Source organism: Kryptolebias marmoratus, linkage group LG9 (assembly GCF_001649575.2).
Source record: "Kryptolebias marmoratus isolate JLee-2015 linkage group LG9, ASM164957v2, whole genome shotgun sequence".
Taxonomy (NCBI): domain Eukaryota; kingdom Metazoa; phylum Chordata; class Actinopteri; order Cyprinodontiformes; family Rivulidae; genus Kryptolebias; species Kryptolebias marmoratus.
The window spans coordinates 18,939,917-18,964,313 of NC_051438.1; the positions used below are offsets into that span (position 1 = coordinate 18,939,917).

Consider the following 24,397-nt stretch of genomic DNA (forward strand, 5'->3'; position numbering starts at 1 on the left):
TATATATATATTTACATATACATAAAAAACATACATCAAAAAATATTTCAGAGGCACTTGGTAAAGGTTAAACTTTCTAGGGTGGAGTAAAAGAATCAGAGAGGTCCAACCTTTGCACAGTTGAGATACTTATTAAGTAACAAAACAGGTCATTGGTTTTACAGCTTTGTCCAGGGATTTTATGGGACATAAGTGACTCTCATAAGATTTCACTATGCATCATTAAGTCAGAGATGTAGATGATCCACTAAACATTTTCCTCACTCTGATAACAATAATATCATCCCAAAAAGGCTTTGCATAGACAATAAAGGATCACTCAAGGTCAGTTTAGTCCTCAATCTATTCTTTTGTTGCTGTCTGTCAAGCCTGTTAGTGTTCCATTTCTGAAAGGACCAAGTACAGAAACATCGACAGGAATGGTCGTGTTATAATAACTCTTTCATTATCAGCGCCAAACAAGCCAACTCTGGTGAAGAATGGGACACAGATGCAAACCCCATATTTAAAATTAATTTTATAAAACATGAAAAGGCTTTTAGAGCCTTGCATACCTTAATGGATGACCTTCTTATGAAACAGTTGCAGTGAAGTGCAAAATTGTTGCTTGATCCCCAAGAGAAATGGTAGACATGCAAATGGTGCCATCTGTCCACTTTGGAATTAATATCCTAATGTGAGAGAAAACTCAAGATTCACAGTCTTACTGAGGTGCCCTATATCTACCATCGAACATAAAAGTTTTAGTATTTACATTTTTATTTAACCCCATTTATTATTATTATCATTATTATTAAAACTGTAAATGATGTAAAGGGAATCTGGGATACAAACTCTAAACCAAAGGGGATTGTTCGAGGTAATTTAAATTAGAGAGAAGAATATCAAAGAGAGATTAGATTTAACACCTGCTGCTCTGGATTTCCTCGTTCCATAGGGTTATAATATCATGTTTACCCATAAAGGCTGCCCAGCTTTGTAAGCATGCTCTAATTCTGTGGCTCCTTCCTGTTGTGTAACTGCTTGAGGCGAAGCAGCCCAATCAGTGTTAAAACCTGTCATGTCATCTAACAAACAAGCTCTCTTAATTTTAGATCAAAAGTTCATAAAATGACACCACTTCAAAATGCTGAAACTGTATCGAAATAATCTAGGAAGTAAAATTTAAATGTTTTAATTTCCTTTTCAGTTAAATGATTTTAAAAGATATCAGTATGGGACCAACAACCTTTGGCTGGGTCTGGGAATTTACCAATGACTAGAAGGCCTGTGTACAGGGACAATCCTTACATTAATTATGATTTAACATTATTTTATGTACTGTGTCTAAGAAAGTTGATTTGAATTTAATAATACAATTATTATTGCAGAGTTGCAGGTGAGCTCAGTATCACAAGATCTTTTTGCTAGGAAAACATGTCCAACCTGCTGTAGGCATGAATGCAAGAAAAGATAAAGACTGATTCTTTTTTTTTATTAGAAGACATTTAGCGTAATGAAATGAAACATTGCATGAAGGCTCAACTTAAAAGATGGGGAAAACATGAGTCACCTCGACTGATTTACTCTTGGTGACAGTAGGAATCTCTTTCAACGTCACTTTGTTTTCTTTAGTCTTTCCTCTTGTTTGGGAAAAAGAAATTTGATCCCCACGGTGTCATCAAAGTGTCAAGTGCCACTACTAGTTTGCATGACACATATAAAGCTAGTGTAACAAATTAAACTGAGAAAGAAAATTAAGCTCCCATAGAGGATTATATTGAATTTACAATGCTGTATCATTTAAATATTTTATTGTATACAATGCTAATCTCAAGTGCTCTCGTGACTACTAAGGAATGTATAAGGAATGGAGAATATGTGATCTGATATATCTTGCACTCAGATTGTGTCAACTGAGAGGCAAACAGGCCACTGACTCAATGCCTGACTGTATAATCAGCTGGAAAACAGAAAGCTTAACAAAAATGTGGAAGAGCTGTCACTCAGAACAAGAGGTTGTGGATTTTCTTTTTTTTAATACAAATTTACAAAAGGGAAATCAAAAACAGCCAAAGAGAATGCTGTAATTCATCAAAAACTACTGGAATCCAGATATATAGTCAATATTTTGACCTAATTTTACTAACAGATTGCATATTTTTTTATAGGAAACGTTTAGGATTTTGTGCATCTGTCTAATTTACAAAGCTTTCTCAAAATGACTTTTGTGTCTCAAACATTGCTGTCAACCAAACAGAGTTCACAGCAATGAGGCATTTAAATTAGGTATTGTGCATGCATTTAGAGGAAAACCACCCATATTTAGCTTCCAGGCTAAAATGTGTCTAAGTAGTGACACAGAGTTTGTGTCAAAGTTTAAATCCTCGAAGTTGATGGAAATTGCATCTTCTGCACTGCTGTCCTAACAGAAAAGAAGGCAGATATTTTGGGAAAGTTACTGTATAATCCCGTGTTGCATTGATAAGTGTCCGCCATTGTTGCATCCATAAATAGTCAAAAAATGTCTAAAATCTTGTTGGCACTGTTTTACATTCAGAAAACAAAACCTTATAGAACATTAGAACCTTCTGGCTTCTGACCCTCACAGCAGAGAAGGAGGGCTGAAAATAAGTCTGCAGAGATGATCAATAAAGCCCAAAACAGTGAGATGTTGTTCATGCAGTTTTAAAGAGTGGCTCTGTATTTCATTTTTTAAGACCTGGAGTTAACAGTATGGAAACAATTTTCCTCTTTCTTTCTGTTACTTTTGTGCCTGCTGTGTTTGTGACTGATGGTCATATTTAGATTTCACAACAAAGACAACTGTGATCTGCTGTGTTCTGATGTAAAAAAGAAGTGCAAACTGCTCACACCTGCTGAACTAGATGTGTGTGTTTGCACAGGCACAAAACTTCTTCTATTTGCTTTGATGCTGAAAAGCAGATAGTGGTTGCAAATGGTGAGCAAGTTGGAGTCGAAAAGAACTGCAAAGGTTTTGGGATTCCTTTTATGTTTGTTATGCTTTAGACAAAAATGGTATTAATTTACAATAATTTTACAACAATAGGTTGGTAAGAGGAGGTTAATAGGTGACAGAGCATTGTCATCTCTGCCCCCAAATTGTGGAACCAACTCACTTCCAGTTTTTAAATAATCTCTTAAAACACAATGTTTTTCTCTCTTTGGATTTAAACTCAGTTTGAGATGTATGATTTTTTGCTTTGCTTGTGTTTTATTTGATTTTAGAGTTTTTAGTCTTGTTTTGGAATTTTATGTGTTTTACCTCTTGTGCTTTATTTGTTGATGCACAGCACTTTGGTCAACGGTGTTGATCTTAAAGTGCTTTATCAATAAATTTGTATTGTATTATTGTATTGGTAGGATATGTAAGCACTCCCACTTTTAGTCTCTGTCACTAAAATGTATTTGCAAAAAGCATTTGATGGAAAAAATGTGTACTCTTCGAATAGCTTGAATTGCAGACCAGGGTAAGTTGTTAGTTAGCCATGTTAACCCTGGGATAATGATAACTTGTGTATTCTGCAACAGAAAGTAGTACAAAAAGTGCCTGTTTTTTTGTAAGTTTGCTTTGATAGTGAAGAACTAAAAAAAAAGAGCATAAAAAAATCAAAAGTTTCAAGCAACACATAAAACGCCAATTACCCAACCACCAGACTGTTGTGATGATTAGCACTTTTTTTTGTAGTGAATCCCTCTTTTCAGCTTGAGAAGGACTCAAAATATGCAAATTTATTGTAAAATTGCAGAAAATTGGTATTTAATGTGAAAAATGTCTCTGGGGCAGTATCTCCAGACACCCTGTCTAAGGCTACACATTTTTTTTGCCTTATTAAAATTTTTTGGTTTAGCATTCCTGCCCAGCAGGGCGAGAGTAGAAAGTGAAGGGGGGAAGGGGGGCTGGAAAACACAATCAAACAGACAACACAGTATTATCTTTGCACCAGCTGGGATACAATTGTATCTGTAAATAGGCTGTCTGTGTGTAAAAGTCTGCCCAGATACTGAATGTGACCCAGAGGGGACATAAATGAGATGACGAAATATTGTTTGGCTTACTGTGCATTCAAAGAGAGCAACGTGTGTACTAAAAAGTATAGAATGCAATGATAAAGTCATTTTAGTCTGACACATATACATGATTGCCTATATTCATCAAAGCAGCAGTCTAAAAAAAAGAACTTTAAGGAAAATAAGGAAAACAAATTCATACTTTGTGTGTTTTAAAAAATATATATTTTTGACTGAAACAATATTAACATTTTATGGATAAAAAAACAAACCTCAGTTTCGGTTAACTTGCAAATGTACTGCATTATCAAGGAGATGGACAGCACAGTACACTCAGTTAAAGCCTTTCCTCTGATAAAAATATACAGTCATTCAGTCGTTATTTAATCATTATTTTCCTGCTTTTGTCAATTACTCTGATTTGGGCCTCAGCGTTGCTCTCTTGTCCAAAGGGATTACATGTCTGGCTGGTGTTGCCACGGGCTACACTGGTGTGGAAGGAGTGGCAGCGCATTTATCTACAGGAACTGGGAGATAGCATCTAAATGTTTGTCAGATCCATTGGCTACTGTTTAGAGCTACTATTACTTTTATTCTGTCAGGTTTGTCACTTTAAATGGGTAACTGCATCAGCTCACTGTTGTCCCCTTAAGCAGAACGAGTAGAGGAGGCTGTGTTCTCTAAAAGGCACTGCTTTCTACATCTGAAATAGCCAGACCTTTAGCTGCATGTGGACACGGGTTATTATATCCTAGAGAATGATTTCTTTAAAAATACTGATCCCAAGTGATATTTTTTATTTTCCCACGTGAAATTAATGACTTTCTTTTTGATAGTGACATTATTAAAAAAAGGGGAGGCCGTACTTTTGGTTTGGTTAATATGTTCTCATGCTTTTTATTACAACAGAAACCACAAAAAAGCAGACACAATGTTCTTTTCTTCCCATGAATTACTTCTTCCTTCCTACTCTCCTTGGATTCTGTAATGTAACCGAAAAGCTGCTAGTTAACTGTTTCACTCACTGACGTTAGAAAAATGACAATGCTAGTCTAATATAAAAGAACATTTTATATTTATATCATGTTTGTTTAATAAATGAAGTTTACATAAAATTACTTAAAGTTGGCCCTCGACATGCAGTTGGTGGAAAATTATTTTTGCACATATACAGGTATGTTCTGTTGGAACGAAACTGTCTATGCACTCTGCCCACGCTCCACAGTTTCTGCCCCAGATTTTGAGCCTGAAGTATGAGCCTTAACACAGAAGAAGCTGTAAATATAACACGACATACAGCCCCTCAGATACAACATGTACTAGATCTGCAACATCACCTCTTTAACTTGTGTTGGATTTAGAGTTTTATTTCAGGAATAACTTGGACTTTGGAAAACTTCAGCATGTGTAATCACCTCTCATGTTGGCATGGTTGCTCATCACCAAAGGTGTTAAGTAGCACCAGCAGACATCCATCCATCCATCCATCTTTACATACTCGTTTAATCCTGTTCAGGATTGTGGGGCACAGGTGACCATTTCCAGCAATCAACAGGCAAGAAATAAGATATACCCTAGACAAGTCACTAGTCCAAAACAGGGTGCCAGCAGGCATGGGCACATAGTATGAAATTGTCAGAAAAACTGCTACAAAACAAATCTATTTCATAATTGCCACAGACATGTTGAGCACAATGCATTGTACAAGTGCCAATAACAGAGTGTGGCTGTTTAGCTCAGTTGGATGTAAGAAGTGTTTCATAACAGAAGAGATCAAGCCCTGCATTGGTGCCTGTTTAAAAACAAAACAATACTTTTGTTTGACATCTAAAACTAGATTTAGACATGAACTTTTAGGCTAAATTTATAGCCAAAACATCTTTTCAGTTCAAGAAACATTCATTGAGGCTCTGCACAGTAGCTCCTAAATAAACACGAGCCTGTGTTTTAGGCCAATGTTGAAAAGCAATTCTTACAAACTTGCATATATTGAATTTTGTTGACTTCAAAAGTTACAGGCTACCTCTAATATGCTACCATTCTAGACAATATTTTGCAAAGATGGCATAGATGACAAATGTATATGGTTTTTATTCAAATACTTACCTCTATACAATTTCTTTTTACTGAAGACATCTAGGGTCACTGTAAAGACTGTGGTATTCAAAGCACAAAACAAAACAAAAAAACACATAGACAATTGTAAAAAAAAAAAAAAAAAAAAAAAAAAACAATGCTTGCACTTTTTTGCACCTGTGGCCTTTTGGTACATGTATCCCTTAATATGGTCACAAGTCAGTGACTTATTTAAGTGTTTTTATGAGCTCTAAATCTCGTCATCTCTTTAACCGCTCTGTTAAGGTTTTTCAAAATAAAACATTTAGAGGTTTTGGCTAAAGTAAAAGTGTGACAAGTAAAAGTGTCAGGAGACTGTTGCCAATTCTGTCACAGATCTCCAACCTTATCACTCTCTGGTGAAGAAGCTGTTGCTAAATGGAAATCGGTTTCCAACAATGGTTTTAGGATCCACGGCCATTACAAAGCCCTTTTCCCAGAATGCCAGCATGCTACTTCAGCTAAGAGCCTCTCCAGAATGGGGTTGCAGTCTGTTAAGTGATTGTTTTTTCCCTTCCACACACACCAAGAAGTGTAAGAGGTTTTTTTTGGACTGCATTATTTTAATAGCAAGAAACTTAGATGTTTATTTTAGGTAGCATACTTTTATAATCATTAAACTTCATCCAAACACTTTTGCATCACTACATAAATTAGTGACGCAACAAACCAGCATTTGGTAGGTTGCTGCCTTTTTTTTCTATAACAGTGTTACTCTAAATATTTATATTTTAGGTTTGCTTTAAGCTGTGGTGATGGTGGAATGCTGGTGTATTTTAGTATGTGTGTGAGTGCTTCCTGGTGGGCGTTGCCGAACGAGTGATTGACGTCTCGTCACCAGTACTCCCTCACCTGCGACGGATCAGGCTAATCAAGAGGACAGGTGTACTTAAGGCTGTGGTGGGAACCAGACCAGCGCTGGAGCATTACCTACCAAGTGGTAAAGTTGCTGAGCCTCTGTTGAAACCTGTGACTTGTGAGCATTGTTTTGCTAATTCTGTTTTTGTCTTTTGCTTCAGGACTACTTTTGCCTCCTTTTGAAACCTGACATAAGCAACTTATCAAATAATATCTCAGCTTGTATAAAATAGGGTTTGTTGATTTTCCAATTCCCTTCCATGTGTAGTTTGAGAGGTTTGATAAAGATGAATCCTCTGCTGGGTTTTTGTCTCAATTTAGTTGCTCAGGTAAAGTATAAAAACTGCAAACAGTTTGTTTCAGGCTGGTGTAATTTTGCATCAGATGCTCCCTTCCCTCTTAACAGAAATTTCTTATCTTTTCCTCTAGCTTTTACAGCAAGCAACAACCTGAAAAACCTGATTGAATGCTACGCTCCATCTTTTGTCCTTGCAATTTGCACTTTGTATATACCACTTGTCAAGCTATTTTCAAAAGACACTGCTTCAATATTTACATTTTAACTAAACTTTAGTTTACATTATTGAATTTCTTTAAATGCATGTTTAAAGTAACAATGCTGCTCTGCTTAGCGTACAATACCCTAAAGTACAATGTCTTCATAGTTAATAGCCATTTTTGTTTTCTTGGTTTGCTTTGAATGTACCAATTAGAAGAGAGGAGGTGAAAAGAATTTGGCCCTGGAGATGAACCAAGTGGATAAAAATACCAGTAGTACTTGATAATGAGTTTAAGTGCATTTGTGTAAAATTATCTCTGAGAAATTAATGTTTATATTTTCAGATCGGCAAAAAAAAAAAAAAATGCCCAATAGTGTTAACTACACTTATGTGACAGATTCTAAGCAAAAAATACTTTGATCTTTTTGCCTCTCATTCTCAGGTATAACAATTTTTGAGCTATTCTTTGTGTATGATTTGTTCTTGGGGCTGTTGGTATAAAAAAAAAACTGAAGAAAACTAACAATGTTTCATTTTGATGTAACAATTTGTACAATAACAGCCACAACAAGCTTAACATGTTAACCATCCAATAATGGCTCAGTTTAGAGTTTCTGCTTTTCTTGTTTTGGCCCAGAGCATTTTAGTTTCATTTTTAATGCAGTGGCAGACTGTGTTTTAGGGATGATCAGATGTTCTGGTTTTCCCAACCTTTTATAGATTAATTGATTACTATAGCTCGATGGTTCTATTTGTTGTAAATGTACCATTCTTTAAATGAATTGTTTATTGGCAGCAACATTTCTTTTTTCTTTTACCAGTTTCATTTTGGGACATATTTGAACCATATCCTAATGAAACTCCTACTTGAAGAGCTGAGAAGTGAACCATCTTTGTTTGGAAATAGTTGGTGTACGATATATGCAACTTTCACACCCAGTTATGATACCCACACCTGTGGCCAATTAACTCACTGACTGCAAAATGTTTCAGAAGGTTTTTGTTCTACATTATAACTTTATGAGTAATTAAAAGACAGACAGACAGATGATACCCAAAACATGACCTCCTTGGCAGAGGCAAAAAATATGGGTTAAGGGTTAAGAAAATTGGTAATCTGTTGTTGACATATTCAAAGGTAATAGTAAAACAAAAAAATATGGCAAACTTAAGCAATTTAAATCTGAGTAAGTGAAGAGATTCCTTTTAATTTGTGAAATTATTAACCTACTTGAAGTAATTATACAGTAGATTTGATCCATTGTTAAAAAAATATTTACTGATCAGTATGCACCATGTGCTAATATAATAAATTATATATACAGCGTTAATAACCAAATATAGCTTAAGAGAAATAATCTTTTTATAAAATGTCTCTACCTTCTGATAAAAAGTGAGTTTAAAATGTTTCAGCTTTAAATACATTTCATAGAAACAGGTGTTTGCTCAAATAGAGGCTGTAGACTTTCAATGAGTGTGAAAATAAAAGAAAACAAAACAATGCATTTATGTGGTTTTATTGAGTGCAATGTTGAACAGTTTTGATAGATTCGCCAGCCTCTTACAGTATCATGTAACCAAAGCTTTATTTACACAGACTCCCCTTCAGCCGCACTGCATCATAAGATAAAGCTCACGCCTCGGCAAACACATCCTTTTTTTAGGCTACAGACATGGAAAGAGTTGAAAGGGTCCCATGCTGATCCACCTGCAGTTTAATGACTGTGACATCACACAGCGACTACTCTAATCTCCTGGCACCATAATGAAGCACCAAGACAGGCAGAAAGCTGCATAATGCCCCCTTCTGTAACTCACAGACACATCTCGGGGAAGGAAGCTGCCGGGGCATCTTATACCAACAGATCACGCAGGTTATATGAACTGAAGATGAGGTCATCTTTGACTGGAGCTACAGGGTCAGTTCAGTGTTGCTTTTTCATTTGCTGGATGAAAACCACATCTGGAGTGGAAATGCTGTGAATCTGCTCAACAAAAGACCATAGACTGTCCAGGCACAAGAATGTGTAATATTATAGATAGTATTGTATACATTTCTAAGACTAAAACTTTTTTTTCAATGGGGTTGTTCAAAAGGCTATCTATAACAGGTAAAATGTTAATTGTCTATAACCTTTTCACAAAATCCTATTCCGAAAGATCTGAGCTATCACTTTAAGTGGTCTTATAGCGTAATTTACAGTAAGAAACACATTTCATTTTACAAAAGGAGACCCAGAATAGACTAACTCAGTGGGCGATTTATTTATTTATTTATTTGTATGTGAAAACAATTTTGTTTTTTTGAAACAAGATAGGTGTCCATTTGAATTTCTCCACTTAGCTTTTTGATCAATTGTAAAATGATTGTTCAATATATATTTACAAAATAGTACATTCTTGTTTGTCAGTAACCTTAAGTTGTCGTCAGTCAAAATAAATAAAAAAAGCAATGGCAGCAGAAACACATCTCATTTTGGTGCGTGCATATTTAGGAGAAAAACTGCAAAGTGATGTTTTGTGAGATCTATAATTGAGATATGGTCACCTGTGGCCTGTTTTAAATGAGATATACAGTAGATTACTGAAACACAGATTAACGCTTTGTAAACAAAATCAAACAAACAAACAAAAAAGAAAGACATACAAGGGCAGAAAATAGAATAAAAGCATTTTCATCTTTGTTTTAGTGACCTTAGTTCAGTTTGCCTTTCTTTAACTACCTTACTGACTGCCTCTTCACAGATGAGTATACTTTTGACTGTCGGTAGCAAAGATGGCTGTCCTGCAACTAAAAAGCTCATCTCCTTAGAACTCACCTGCTGGCACTGCATTGCTCGTGGCCTTGTTGTAACTGACACGCCCCTTTGTTAATTTAGAAGGTGATGTGACACATGTACTCATGGAGATCAGTTAAATCTGCTTTGTAGACACATTCCTGAAGCAGAGTGTCAGCAAGGTGTCCTTTGGAAACAGGCTTCTGTCTCAGGTGATTAAAGATCCTATCATGTTACACCTTCCAGGGCCAGTAATTAAAACAGAAACATAAAGCAGCAACTAATGGACTGAAGCTTGATGATTATTTAATCAATAAATACATAGCATTCACATCTATTTTTATCCTTAAGTTAAAGCTTTGCTTGCACTTAAGGGATTTGCCAAGTACTGTATCGGGCAAATGAGTCATCAAGAGCAAGCTTCTTTAATTGTAATCGAGACCTTCGTATATGTAGGTGTGCTTGTAATTAGGTACATTATTACATGAATTGCTAAGTGTTTACCTTAGTATAAATAAAGTGCTTTAGGGAAAAAAAAATGATTAAGAGCCAAAATCTTTAAATTTCGCCATGGTTAGGGGTTAAGCCGCTCGACATATTTAAAATGATGTTGTTTTCCTTTTCGTTTTGTGTTTGGTATATATTATAGGGCGGGGCTGCTGTTATTCAATGATTTTAAGGTTGCTGTTAGTTGTTTGTCTCAGAGCTCTCTGAGATCTCCTCAGCTGTACCATAAATGACTGATCTGTTTTTTGAGGAATAAACTACCTTCTCCCCCTCCTCCTCACCCCCCCTGCAACCCTGACCTCTACAAAGCGAATATGGATAAATCAATGTATGAATATGGAATGTATTAATAATACACTTTTCCAAAGGTTTGTTTTAATTTTCCATGTTTGTAATCAAATTGCATGATCTGTCTGGCTCGAAGGCCCTTCAGATTGTACTGTTTAGTGTGATAGAAAATTTCTGTCATATATTGATCAGTTTGGGCATCACATGAACATACACTGAGTTTGTTCTCAGAATGATTTATTTACTTGGTCCAAGTTTGGTCCAAAACGTTGAAAAACCTAAAAATAAATTTAAAAAAAGAAACTTTAAAACTATGCACCAGCATGGCGGGGCAGTGTTTACAGCTGTCGACTCAAGAGTGAAAATGTTGCAAGATCACTTCTTGGCATTTCGTGTGGAGTTTACATGTTTTCCTTGTGTGTGTGTGTGTGTTTAACCACTCCAGTTTCCTTCCACAGAGCAAAAACATGCATGTTGGGTTAACTGGTAACTTTAAATTATTCCTAGGTGTGAGTGAGAGTGTGAATGGTGCGTTTGTCTCGTTTGTCTCTATGTGATGGACTTGAAGTCTGTCCAGTGTGTACCCCACCTCTTGCACAGTGACTGCTGGAGATAAGCACCAGGTCCCCCCCTGGACCTGGTGAAAGAAAATGCAGGTAAAGAAAATGGATACATGGATGGATGGGTAAAATCTACACATGATTAACAAACTGGTGGGAGCTATGATCTATTCTATATGTGTGATATGTAATTTTATTCAAAGGTTTTGTCATCACTTTGGAGGTTTTGTGTTAGATTTAATATTTTGAGTTTATTCCTTTTTTGTTGTATTTTATTTTATTGGTTTCATTATATTTTGAATTTGTTTGTTTGTCATTGCGTAATCTTGTATCCAGGCCCATAGATCTCAGAAGTCCACTGTTATGTTCCATTTTTACCTACTCTGCATCTGTAATCACCCTCTAAAGTAATATTTATACACCTTGTATTCCTTTTTTTTTAAGTCAGTTTGTTCATTTCCCTCCCAGTTTTTGTGCTGTTTCCTTCTTTTGAGGTTTGTTAATAAAATGCCAAGTTTGCTCCTGAACTTGAATTGTGCTTCCCTGACTATTGGTTCAATCAACTCTCGTTTTTTTAACAGTTTTATTACCATGAGCATTTCGTTTTTGAGTATTTCTCAACAGTTCAGAACAATGTTCAGTACTTACCTCATCAAACCATTTTTACGTCTTTCACATTTCTGTTATCCATGCGATTTGACAGATCATTAGTTCAAACCAAAAACACAAAACTGATAGAAAAGTGAAAAAGCTGGAAACAGTGCACAATGTTGAGGATATCCGGAAAATGTCAGGACATACTTGCAACATACTTGCAAATGTGTTAAAATAGTAACCAAAATTCTTAAAAAAAATGTTAGTAATCCATTTTTAACATGTTATTCAGTAAAGCAAAAAATACAAAAATAATCTCTGCTTTTTATTGGGAACTGGCTAGATTTGTGTTTGAGATATTTTTTTTTCTTTTTTTTTTTTTTTTTACAACTGAAGGTTCTAGAAGTTCAAGTAAGCAATTTATAAACTTTAATTAACCTCAGCCTGTCATGTTCATGGTTCAACATATTCATCTGTAAAAACGTGGAATTTACAGCACTAGCATCCTTGACATCAAGCTTAGTTTTCAGTGACACTGAAGTAAAAGAATCACGAAGAAGACACCCTTGAAAAAGAATATTATATATTGCTGAACATACTGCCATTGTGAGGTTTTATCTAATTGTACCTTAAATTTAATCTACAAGTCTTTGAGTTAAAATCATATAAATATTAGAAACTTTCTGAGGAAAACGCTTTTCAACTTCTTGCTTGTATCAAACATAAAAATGGAATAATATCTTTTTTAAAAGTCAAGAACACTCTCTGTAGAAATAACAATGTTCCTTTCTTAGAATATGATTTCCATGCCTTTGTACATAAGAAAAGTTAATAATGTGGCCATGAATAAAAAATATGAAATTTTATGCCCAATGTGTCAATCAGCGATAAATTTTATTATGCGCAAAACTACTAGGAACTAATAATTTTACTTCTTGCCTTCTGGATGAATGTGGAGTGCCTGTCAGTTTGTCATATAGAGCTCTGTCTTTCATTCTGCATTTAAAGTTGGGCCGACGTGCCTAATTCAGTGGAGGTCATTAAGTGGTGATGTGCTGCTGAAGAGGGGACTGGTAGACTGGTGGCTGGACTGGTGTTAGACAGAATGAGTTCTTTTCCTAACTACCCGCTCAACCATATGGTTGAGGTAATTTTGGGTCACTATATCTCAGTGAGAGGAGTACCTAACTTGGTTCAACCTGTTTAAGCCATCTCTACCATTTGGCTGTGATTCGCTATCCTAAAGATATCCACTAGAGGGCACTGTTTCTTTGAATAGTATTCTTCTTCACTCCCGCTCCAACCAGGATGTCCAAAACACAAAAATCATCTTACACATGTTGACTGTTTTCATTGAAAATTTGAAAGGTAGGGATTGTTTTCTGATATATATGTGTGTTAGAGTCCTTACTAAACAGAATTATGTTACTTGATATAATCTAAAAAGATAAATTAAATGTCTAATAATTTTTTAAAAACATGGTCAACCAAACGGTTGATTTGTCACTTGATGGTAAATGTAGCAAATTAAGCTAATGTAAATAAAATTGACCTTTTTGCAATAAAGTCATAACATATTTTTTATTTATTGCTGTAATAATGAAATATAAAGTGTTATTACATCATTATACATCACGGATAAGCTGAGATAATTACTTTACACGTTAATTTTTGTTACTTTCTGAGTTTACATGAGTGAATATGGTAAAACTCTAGAATTTATGTGGGGAAATATAATTTTGACAAATAATTCCCTTTCAACTAAATGACACAGGCTGGTATACTAATATTACTACCAATGTCAGATGTTTTTAATCATGATTTCATTTTAATTTGTTAAAGAACTACTAGATGGACGCTAAAACCTACTATGGTGCAAGGCCGTGCGTTCTTCTGGTGCTTGTACCAGAAAATCCCCAGGAATATGATGGAGGTCTGAGTGATTATGATGATCCTGTAGAAGATCCTGATTTTCACCCCACACAAGCAGATGGTGCTGGAGACAGCTCTTTTGAATCCCTGGATGAAGAGGAGGCTCTCTCAACAAGCCGAATTTCTAAACAGCCACCACGTAAAAAGAGCAGAGAAGGAAAACAAAATCTAAAAACTGTTCCCTTGGAGGGGCCAGGTGACAACCCTGACCCAAGTGACACCCCAGCACCAAACACAAGCACAAGAAGAATCTGGAAGCATGAAGACATTGAGGAGTTCCAGGTTCCAAATTCAAGATTTGAACCACCTGAAGCTGTACACTCACCCTTCCAGTACTTCAAAATGCTCTTCACTGATGACATGATTGAACACAATGCACATCATACCAATTTTTACTCTTCTCAAGAGTTGGGGGATCCAATCAAGACTAGCCCCAAAGAGATAGGGCATTTCTTAGCAATCCAGTTCAAGAAGCCAATAACCAAAGTGGGCCGACCATCATGCAGCTCTCCACCACAAGAGAAGACCGGCTACAGCCGTAGACCCTCAGGACCAAAACCACAACCAGATGTGTGCTACAACAACTTGGGACACTGGCCTCTTCACAGTGAAAAGCGGGGGTGATACAACCTTTGTCCAAAAGGAGTGTCTCGGTGGAAGTTTAGCAAATGCAGTGTTTTCTTGTGTTTCAATGCAAACCAGGAATGCTTTGCAGCATATCACCAAAGGTAAACTGGATCTAATGTACAAAAAGCATTGGCACTGTTGCACAACCACACAGATGTGATGTTTTGATATGTTTGGCAGAGTTTTTCTGTGTTTGTAATGTTTTATCACAGTTTTAATGGAAACTAGCTACTATTTCAGACAGTTGACCAGACGTGTCTCGTGTGAGGAGTGTTGAGATATTGAAATGATAAATGCAATTTTACTATTGTTTTGCATGAAATTGTTTACCTTTTTGAATATAGTCAGAAGTATATTGGATGTTATTTCTGTGCTGTTGCACTTTATACAGATGAGAAAATTAGAAATTCCATATTTCCTTGTTCGAAGCAAAATTTTCCTTGTTTGTGATTAAAACGAGAGATAATTTGTGGTATACTCAAATGAATAAATAGTATTCAATGCCCCAAACATTTTTTGTTTCTTATTTCTTTATAAATTAGCACTTTATGTTAATTAATTTTCTGTCCCTGGTATTTGTATGAAGTTTTGTACTTAAACCATCAAGTGACATCTCGACCGTTTGGTAGAGATCAATATTTTTAAAACCACAGGGTATGTAGAAAAAAAAAATATTGATTTTGCTTATGACTCACCTAAGGGTAAAACAAATGCAAAGAAAAAAAATTTTCACTGGTTATTTCTTGGTGGGGTTGTTAAAGGGTTAAGATCATTTTGTTCCTTTGTACTGTCACATTGTTCTAGGGTCTCACTGTTTGGTATAAGAAGGTCACAGTTTGCTCTACACACACTGTGGCTCATATTTTAGGGCATCATCAGGCCTCGGGCATAAAGTTAAAATGCCATGAGCTCGTCCCTTTCACTAATGATGGCAAGTCACATAAATGTTCATCCAAGGCCTCCTACCTCTTGGGCTTTTCTGAGCCTAGCCTGTGCGTGGCATACAAACAAATTAGTAATCAGCAAGGACCGAAAAGGTGTTAACCCAAAATAATCTCACTCCCAAACAGTGCTTTCTTAGTGTCTCATTTTAAACAAACATAACACTCTTGAAACCCTTTTTTAAATGAGTACTATGTGGATCTGTACTGGAGTCATTTACTGTCATTAATCAAAAGCATACATTTTTGATTTAGGAGCAGGATTCCTTCATTTACATTCATATATTGTACCGTTCCCATTCGACTCTGCCTTCACACAAAAATAAATAATTAAAAATATATATGGTGTGCTTTACTTCAAAACTATATCTGTTCTTAAATTTAATGTAAACTGATACAAATGTTCTGTGCTCTTGTTTAAATGGTTTTCTTTGAACTTAAACTTCTTCTGTACACTGGTAAAACATGTATTCTCATATTTTTACTTCTTGCTGGGGCTTGGATTGTTGTGGTACAACCTTGTCAAAAATCCCAGCCAACAGAATGGGAGTGTGTGGCTATCGCCGCCAAAATCATCACAATCTTATTGTCGGAAATCTTCTTTCACTATACAGAGTTCACTCTGCCACACATTTTGCATGTAATGCTGTAATTTGTAGGCAGTCCAGTTGGGAATGCATTATTCAGCAGTATAAATTTATGGGTTGCCAAAATATCCATCCAGTATGAATTATCTGTATGAAACTTGTACTAAAAACTTGTAGCACACCAATTATGATGTAGAAAACACTAAGTTTGAGTACTTGAACATAGTGAGGGAATGCGTTGTTTGGCTGTGATAATATTAGGGCTTATTGGGTTGTATATTCCCTGTTTTCTGAAGCCATCATCCAAGTAACATGGATGCATGTATTTTCTTAAGCAAATATGGATCTATGTATGGAACGCTTATGTATGAATCAAATGAGCAAAAATACTGTATATAAATTTAAATTTGACCCTAACGACCTTTAGGTTTCATCATACAGTAACCAAGCTCGATATATTAACACATTCACTATGAAAGCTATGAGAGAAACACAAACATATGCTCACACATACACAAAGAAATTTCAAGACTAAAGATCAAATCTTATGATTTCATTTCATGACCTGTGTGTTGCTGTTTTTGCTTCTTCTTTTCTTAAATTCTTCTCATTTTAAAACCCTAAACATATAAAATCAAAGCAGCTGTTTTCTGTAGCAGATGGCACTTTGCTTCTCTTTTGAGGAGCTTTCTCAATGCAAAGCTAAAATGTGTGGAGTTGCAAGCTTTTATTCTGCATGGGATGCCCCATTGATGCAAGCTAAAGTCACATCCTTCTTATTTTAAATATTTTTTAGTTAGTTGTTCAATAGGTTGGTTACTTGTGGTTTTGCATGATCAACAAAGTATCCATTTATGAGAGATCAGTATAAGATTTATATTTAACATCTGTATCAGAGAGGTAAAGCTTTCATTTATCTCATGTTCTATTTATGATAAAATGTCCAGCAGTTAAGACAACATCTCTAAAAATGAAGAAAAGGAATCCAAACCAAGCAGGAAAACATGATGTTAGAAAAAAAAGAGAAAAAGGAAAATGGTAATCTGTGTGGCTTGATCTGGTCTATGTGCTCTACGGCTAACATGGTGCCGTGGTAAGGAGGGGAAAGATAAGGGCTGTGGTGTTTTCACACAGCTGAGGGCTGTGTGAAGGCGAAGGAGTGATATGTGGTGACAGCACTGTACCATGCTGTTGACACAGCCTGCATCTCCTGGGTACTAAGGGTGGGATCGCCCCAAGCTTGATTATTTACAAGCCTACATGCCTTCAAAAATATTCTGAGAGGACACTCTAAGAAATCCTCCTTTGCAAGGCCTTTTAATTGGATGTGAGCTATCATTTATTAATGGGACTGACTATATGCAAGGCTATCCCCCACCCCCACTTCATGTCTTGTAATTATTAATGGTTGCTGGATCAAAAGACTGATATGACCTGTATGATATTTCTTGTCAGCCTGAGAGAGGAATACATTTCCATCGCCAAATTGCAGAGGGTGAACGGGAGAGTCTGTCGTTCACACAACCAGGAAAAGCTGAGCATTTTTTTGAGTATGCTGACCCTGTAAGACATGTATGGTAATTTCAGTGAAATTCTGTAAAATATTGACTTGCATTGACTTGCATCATACACCAAGTTTGAATGGAGGGTTGGGGGAAATGTTCATCCAGGCTGAAGGTTCAATACAGTCAGCCTCCTCCCGAAGTAATTCCAAAAGAGATTGTTGGCATTTGATAAAATTCTCCAAAGATGATGATAAACAGCACATTTGCTGAAATGTATTTATTTATTTTATTAATTTTCTTAAATTGTCAAGGCATGTAAGATGAGTCTATTAAATTATTCATCTTCTGGGTTTTCAGATTCACACTGATTAAGAAACATTTCGTATAGCCTAATGTGAACTACAAGAAACAACAAAATAAAATCCCTGTTCTGAACATCACTCCCATAACTGATATTCACTAACACCTCAGCATCAGAGTGAAACGAGATATGTAGATAAGCCCTTTGATAGCATCCTGCAAGTTACGTGTCAGGATCGTCATTGTCGCTCCGTGCAATCAAATGAGACATGACATTCTCTTGACTGCTTGCCTCTTCAGCTTAATTATTTACAACCTGGGTGAAAAAGTGTGTCAGTGGGGAATTTTATTGTCATTGTCTCATTATGCTAAAGGGCATGTTCTTGTAACTCATTTTCTTTGCATCCTCCTCAGGATTATCACTGACATTAGAATATTTTATAAAGAGAAAGGTACAAGAACAGAATGTTTACTTGTAGCACATAAAAGACACAAAATGAGTTATAGTACATTATAAAGAACAAAAGAAAGCCGCTCCATACACGGCCCATAGTGAATGGATATTGACTAAGCATCTTTAGTTGCGAAAGAAATGCATCATTGTCAGATAGAGACCAACAAGGCGACAGCTTCCAGCCATGTGCTGTCCGTGTTTGTTAAAAATGAAGAGTGCATCGAGGCTGCCACTAGCCCTCTTTAGAATGCCACAGAGAAATGATAACACCATACGTCAATCACTTTTAGCAGAAATGCATTAGGGTGACAGTTACAACCTAAAAAGGAATAAAACCATGCATTTATATTTGGAAAGCAAAGAATTTTTGCAACCTGCGCTGTATCAAGGTATTACTGTCTACACATCACGGTGAGCGTGCATTAGAAGTTTTTGTACCTCTTCCTTGGATTAAACCTTTTGTCACCAAATTACAGACTTGGCACAAACACGTGTTTATGTGTCATTTGCTGTTCTGTTCTTCTTTTTTAGTGGGAGAGTTGGAAAGGTTTTTTTGAACCCCAAAGTTCAATGTGATTGTTTGATGTGACAGATGTGAGAATAGAAGTGGGTGGACATGACTGATGTTGAGCTTTCAGCAATGTGCTATGATTGAGACTGGCATTACAGCTGCCGCGAAGGAAGAATCGGTGCTGACTTGTGACTTATGTGATTTATGAGTATGTGTGCACTTGTGGGTGTATGTTTGTGTGGGCAAAGACGAACCACTTTATGCATGATAACAGCATATAGAAATACACATACTTAATTTAGGTTATCCAAAAGATTCAAACAAGGCTACTTGTTCTTTCTTTTTTATGTTTAATTGAACAATAATGGTATTCTATATATACTTTATTTTTTTAGGAATGTGTTACATTCACATTCCCACAAGGGTGTTAAGTGACAAACTGAAAAAAAAAAAACAAGAATATAACATGGATGCACAGTGGCTGGTAGTCCACTAAGCAGCAAGACCTTAATTTGCTAATGAGTTCAAACAGGCAGTTTAACACAGGACTGTCAATCAAGCCCTTGGCATTTTGGCATCTGACAGTTAGGTCATGTGTTCCTCTGAGGGACACAAGCACTTTTCCCACATTATGCTTGGCTTGCTGTGCAAAGCCCCCCAGGAGGGGTAACTTTTATTTTATGCTAAAATGAGCATCCACTGAAATGCATGTTAATGTCCATTGAGAGCAATCAATTTGTTTTCAGCGTTTTGTGATTAACTGATGTACAAAGAGGTTCCACTGCTGATATATCAACTTCAGTTGTGTTCTCTTATTATCCCTGTCATGTGAAGTGATGTTTGTGTGATTCCATTTTGCACTAATTCCCTTGTGAGTTAAGTAAACATGATTTATGGTATTTTTAGAAATGATAGAGGTATAGTTTAAATTATTAGGTAGTTCATTCTTCCTCCCAGGATAATAGAGCTACATGATGGGAAATATGTCTTTACTATACCAGTTATGAGTTAATGCAGCCTGAAGAAAATGATAAATTATTACCACTGAGAGGTAAAAATGAAGGAATAAATCTGATCATCCTTTTACTAAAACTTTGAAAGATGCAGGCTCGCTCTTATTTGGGATTCATACACATACAATACATTTTATAACAATTAAGTGTCTGGTGGTATGTTCAGTTTTCCACATTTTTTTCACATAAAAACATTTAAGATTCTGTGATATTACAGAATGTTCACCACCATTTGTGCTGGTTTTATAATTCATTTTGTGACTATTAATCAATCAGAAGGGCAACAGAACAGAGCATAAATAAACTGATTATAACGTGCGAAAATACACAATCAAACAAGTTCAACCTAGAACAATTTTCTGCTCTCTTTGAACAAATTAAGAAGAAACTACTAGTTGTGCTTTAACACTGTGGTGTTTTTAGGACCATGATTCAGAGTTTCCTTTTTTTTCTTTTTACAATTTTCTTTTTAATTTCATTTTCAACTTTTATTTATTTTTTGGCATAGTTTCAAACTTTATTCTTTCTCAGACTCACGCCATTCAGATTTATAATCATGTTCTAAATTCAACTCCAATAGTGGTCCATGTATCGGCAAAGAGCAGGAACTCAAACTAGATCACTGTTCTTAAATACTTAAACAATATGTCACCATTTATGGAGATTTGTTGTGTGAGTGTAGATCTTTGATTTAGCTGTGAGGGTTTTTTTTAAAAAAAGGGAGGGAATGACAAGGGTGTGGTGGGGAGGTTTCCATGTTCCATGTAGTCTCGATTTCTTTAACCTTATTGTCTTTTGAAAGTTCTGTTCAGTTAGAATTTATCTAAACTCCTCTTTTTATTTTGTGAAGCTCATTTCTTTGAAAAGTCATTTTTGCTTTGATTCATGTTTTTGTTTCACATCTGGATTCAGTTTCTAAATGCTTCTTATTTCCATATCTGCAAGTACTCCTCTCAGTACTTATTTGTCCAGGTTTCATTTAACTTTGTACTATGCTTCATTTAAACAGGACTGAATCAAGTTGAAATGATCATTTAAAGAGAATTGTCGAAACTTTAAGAGCAACTTGACACTCGGTAAATGAGCAGAGATGTTGTTTTTTTGTGTCACTTTTAGTGCTTTAGTAAAGCACAAACTCAACAGAAAAGCAGCAGTCTCCACCCTGACACCTTATCACTGGATCCTCTGGGATTTAGTTGACCCCAGAGTAGAAGTGTTTGATTGTGCAAGTTCATAAGGGCTCAAAAGGACAAAGAGGACATAACATTTTGTCACCATATGTTAGAAGTTACACTTCTACACTTATACCCTTCCCTCCTAACCAAAAATTAAAGTAAAGAAATAAAATAAAAGAACTAAACTCATAGAACATATTTGTCCCACTGAACAAATTGTTAACTTTATAGGCCATATTTTAGTGGACAAAAATGGGCACATCCTGATGCTAGAAATTCACCATCAGGGTACAAATACATTTCTCAGTTTGATGGGTGGAAATCCAAGCTAGCATGCACTTAGTTGAAAACTTCCTTAAAGTCATGGAGTAAAGAATTGAGGTTTTAGTGTATATTTTGGATTTCTAATTGTTATTTTGCACTATTATGTGTATATTAATTAGTATTTTCCATTTCAGTGTCTCTTTCTCTGTACCTGTGTCAATCAGCTATTTTTATTTTGTCACTCACTTTCTTTCTGAATGTTCTTCAACTTGACCCTCATTAGTTTTACTTGTGTTTTTGAATTTTTCTTTTGTATTCGTAGCCCAGTTTTTCCCATTGTTTGTTGTCAGTCCTTTTACTTACCAGTGTTCGCCCTGCATTTTTCTTCAGGTCTGTTTTTTTTCCTCGCTCTCTCTCTTTGTATTCGAATTGTGTCTCAGACTTTCATTTGTCTTGTTATATATTTTTTTTCAGTAGAATTGTTCTTTGTTGAACTTTACTTTAGATTCAGCATGCCTAGACTCTGCAGGTGCCATTAGTTTAGTTTGCCACCACCTCCGTTTGTTCTACCTTGGTAATGTAGCTCACTCTTTGTCACTTCTGTTTATCTGACCTTCCTGTGAGTGTGTGTCTTGATTTGGATCCTCCACTTTGAACTGACCTATAAATGTGACTACAGGCTGTTTTTTTCTGCTAGTTCACTGCTAGACTGCTAGGTCCTATGGCATAGTTTGGGATTCATACACATACAATACACACACACACACATATATATATATACACATATATATGCGTGCGTGTTTGTTTCAATCGATCAATAGTTTGTATCGATTAATTATTGTTTAAATGTTTCTTTTTTTTAAATAAATCTGACTTAAACATAGTTTAAATAATCCTAACACCAGAACCATTGGTTGTTTTTGTTAAAAATCTGATTTTTGTGAAAGTTCTTTTCTGACAAAAGTAATACATAAGTGATGAAGAATACTACTGTGGTTTCATTTTGACTTCATATACAGTACATGTTGAGTTATCACCTCAAGAGAAACTTGGAAATGACAAAATGTTTTATTAGTTAACTTGCCTGTGGTCAACTGAATGCAATTTTGCTGCTCCCATTTACCTCCTTGTACTCACTGGACTTTTCTGAAAAGGAGAGTTGGCAGCAGGAACTCAGTTTGAATTAAAACAGCAGCCAATGAGTCCTTAACTTTTTCTTCTTCCTTTTTTAGGTTCATACTGACATGTTTTCCATATGATTGACATAAAATAAATCTGTATTAGTCCTATAAAATTGCTGGCAACTTTATGTTGTTATCACATTTTTACAAACATACATTTTAATTTTCTTACAGCTGCAGGCATAAAACTCTTGTTAACAAAACCAAATCAAATCAAAACTGTTTTTTTATAGTTTTAGAAAACTTAAACCAGTCTTAACCATTCTTAAAATGGGACTTGTTAAAGTGCAATTGTAAAGATGCATTCAGACTCATATTTCTTTTAAATCTCTCCACTGACAATAGTATACTATAGGTTCACATTCCACACAGTCAATTTCCAACAATCGGCATAAATTTATCTCTGCCATTTTCCTCAGATGAGGTGAGAAATGAGAAAAAATGCAGAGAAAAATTGGTCAGAGGGCTAGCTATCTTGAGCCTATGAAAACAAAATGAGGGTGTGCAACTGCACACCAATACTTCGCCTTGTCACAAGGGTCTCAAGAAAGTGACTGAAATTTTATTTTTAGAGTCACTAACTTTTGACTTGTCAAATTCTTGCAACCTGTCATCACTTCAAATGTGTCTCTGGGCCTCCACCGCTACCTTAAAACTGACTCAAGTCCTGTATAATTTCCCCATCTTCCCAGCTCCCTCTGTGCTAAATTGCATTGGAAGATGGATTTTTGGCATCTGAGCCTGTCAGGTCTCAGCTATGGAAGACTTTATGCACTAGTACACCCGCAATGAAAGTGAATTCTGAAGGAATGGAGGGGCATAGTCAACCAATAACACTCCAGCAGATCTTTGGGCAATTTTTTTGCGGCTGTGATTGTATGTATTTAACAATAATATCAATGCGTCAGATCGCCTTTTTACACAGTCCTCATTTTTTCATTCTTATTTTCTCTGTCTCTCTAAAGCCATAACTCCCATGTGGCCTTGATCTGACTCTCTGGCAGGTTTTATAATGATGATAGGATCTGGTCCAGCAGGGATCTGAAAACTATCTTCATTCTAGATTGAACTATTATCTTCATTTTCATTACAGTTATTACAAATATGCATATGCATGAATTGCAGAACATATTCTACATTATAACATGGCCTGGGTGAATATACCACCATGGTGGGCTGAAGACTGTTCATTAATTTTCGATAACGGGACCCTTCCAACAAAACTAAGCTCTCACCATGGATAGAAATTGTACTTGTCTGCTTGGGGGGGAAATTATGTCTGTAAGTTAAATTTAAGAATGTCCACATTTAGAAGAAAAGACTTTCTTTCTCTTTTCCTTGTTCTCGTCACAGCACTAACACTATACTTATAAGAATGAAAAAAAAAATCCAACAATGCTTTATTTTTCTATGTTTAATGTCTTCTTTTTTTGCAACCACATCTTTACTCATGAAATTTGCGGAAACAGAACCCATCCCATCTGTACATTCAAATCTAAGGGGATAAACCTCATCTGGTAATCGCACCTGTACACATTTGAAAAGGTGGGAGTGAATCGTAAAGAAGGAAAAACTAAGAGACTAAGGGAGGCTTTCAGAGCAATTAGACTGCCTCTGTTTGCTCACAGTTAAATGCCAATATTAGCCTACCACCATTTGATGAAAAACGTCTTCTGTTTATGCTAATGAAAATGACA

At 35.8% G+C, this 24,397-nt stretch overlaps 1 long non-coding RNA gene across 1 annotated transcript; it reads left to right on the plus strand.

Moving 5' to 3' along the window:
• Nucleotides 1-7,056: 7,056 nt before the first annotated feature.
• Nucleotides 7,057-7,858, plus strand: LOC112450959. The gene is made up of 3 exons (XR_003039687.2): nucleotides 7,057-7,102; nucleotides 7,253-7,313; nucleotides 7,414-7,858. It is a non-coding gene; the product is annotated as an uncharacterized LOC112450959 (long non-coding RNA).
• The last annotated feature ends 16,539 nt before the right edge of the window (nucleotides 7,859-24,397 follow it).